The sequence below is a fragment of the Bidens hawaiensis genome, unplaced genomic scaffold, assembly GCF_021521415.1.
Source record: "Bidens hawaiensis isolate Kalapana, Puna unplaced genomic scaffold, B.hawaiensis_p1.1 tig00032129_1, whole genome shotgun sequence".
NCBI classification, from domain to species: Eukaryota; Viridiplantae; Streptophyta; class Magnoliopsida; order Asterales; family Asteraceae; genus Bidens; species Bidens hawaiensis.
The window spans coordinates 38,783-41,027 of record NW_027495459.1 but is presented as its reverse complement, the minus strand read 5'-3'; the positions used below and the strand labels follow the sequence as shown (position 1 = coordinate 41,027).

At 33.3% G+C, this 2,245-nt stretch overlaps 1 pseudogene; it reads left to right on the top strand.

Moving 5' to 3' along the window:
- The first annotated feature begins 389 nt into the window (after positions 1 to 389).
- LOC143583116 (agamous-like MADS-box protein AGL80 pseudogene) lies at positions 390 to 935 on the top strand (annotated as a pseudogene).
- The last annotated feature ends 1,310 nt before the right edge of the window (positions 936 to 2,245 follow it).

Sequence of the window (2,245 nt, the reverse complement as noted above, 5' to 3'; positions counted from 1 at the left end):
ATTAACAAATAAGTTAAAACCCTTGAAAGCTTACCAATTAATGCAAACAAGTATATTCTATTAGCTATGCCAAATTTTATGATGAAATTTTGTTAAAGTTTTATGTCAACAAATAACTAAACAAATATAGAAAAACGATCATAAATGATAACATTATGTAAAAAGTACTTTATTCACCTCATTTTAAACGATTCATTTGAAAATTAATACATTTAATCTTTTTTTTATGTAATCTTAAAATTGATTTAAGTAATCATTCGCTTTTGATGATATCTTTGGAATTAATTACTACATACAAGGTTATTAATTGTGAAATATTCCGCATTAATGAAATTTTTACTATAAGAACCAATACCAAAATCATTGAAAGCCACACACAAACTTCTACAATGGCATTGCCTCTTTTCATTGATGTTGTCATGCCAAGGACCAAAGTGAAGCTTGCTTTCATAGAGAACAACAAGGCAAGAAAATGTTCCTTCATGAAAAGAAAGGAATCTTTAAAGAAAAAGTTTCATGAGCTTTGTATATTATGTGATGTCGTGGCATGTCTCATCTTGAATAATCCCTATGAACATGGGCTTGAGTTGTGGCCTGATGACAGAAATGTTTTCCAACATGTTCTGGATCAGTTCCAGAATAAGTCAAAGATAGAAAGGACCAAGAATATGTTGAATCAGGAAAGCTATCTCAAGGAAATGATTAACAAGGTTAAGGAGCAGCTCAACAAACAGGTGATTGCGAACCGCGAGATTGTGAAGGCCAAGATGTTGTCAGATTGCTTGAGTGGTAAAGTCTCAGTAGCTGACTTGAACCAAACAGAGTTGAAGGAACTTGTGTCCTCGACTTGTCTTAAGATATCAGAAATCAATGAAAGGATGGAGCTTCTCAAAGGTGATGCCGCTACAGAAGCCGCCCAACCACAATCACAGTAGCCACAACCACTGGAGGTTGTGGGTGATAGCAGTGATCAAGTTGTCGTGGTCTAGAAATATTAAGAATAAATCAGTGTTCCTAATCACCTTAAACTAGTTAGGGTAGGCAGGGTGTCAAACTATAAGGAGTAAGTGGTTAGTGTGCTGTGTAAATGATTCTTAACATTATGAAGTAGTATCTTGGAGTTGTTAGTACACGGTTTTGCGTCTCGAATCTTTGTATTTATCATTTTGTATTTATCGTTTAATTTAATGTAAAGGATGTTTAACGAACTAAACTATAAGTTAAGTTCCCTCCTGATTCGTTAAGGATGTTTAACGAATCAGGGGCTGATTCGTTATACTTGTTTATTTAATTTATTGTAATGAAGTAGGTGGCTAGTTCGTTACGGAATGTGTAACGAACTAGACCCATCTTCCTATTTATAGAGGTTCAGCCTCTGCATAATTTTAGTTTTGAGATTTATATATCGAACCTCTGTCCAGATCCTCACTCTTCACCTTAATATTATACATACACATATATACAATTAATACTATAACATATACATATAACATATAAACAATAGCAACTATGAACTAGATCTGTTTATAGTTATTAGACCTTAGATCTGAGATCTAATTTAACCGTTTTACAAGTGGTATCAGAGCTTTCGGTTTCACGATTGCTCTTGATTTGACTGTCAATTAGGTATTTAAGGACTGCTAATTGGTATTTTGGTATAAGGTTGTGTTTGGATCAGATTAAGTGTGAATTGATTGAATATCAAATGATTTGCATTAGTTCTGTGATTGATAAGGTATTGTGAGTAGAAACTGGAATTTGGAGTAGTATTAGACTGTTTTAGTTTGAATCGGGTTTTGGCCGAAACATAGGTTTTTGAGTTTGGATCAAATTGAGTGTGAATTTGACTGGTTATGGATTGATTTGGATTCGATTTGTGTTTGTTAAGGTATTTGGAAAGTGTTGTGTTTAGGAATTGGAAATTGGATTAGTTTTGGTTTGAATTGATTTGGATCTGATTCGTGGTCGAAACATAGTGTAGATTTTGGTTGATTTGATTACGAGTCTTGTTTAATTGATAACGAGAATGTCTGATCTGGATTCGTGATGTGTTTCCGAGTAATTTGATAGGTGAATTGGACGATTTGGTTTAGTATTGATTTGGTATTACAAATTTGAGACTAGTATGGGTGTTCATATTTTTCCAGAAATCTGGAAATGTATATTGAATGTTTGAAGATATGAAGATCTTCATCTGATTGTTGAAGATTGTTCTTCGTTAACCCAATTCATTAACGTATTTCGT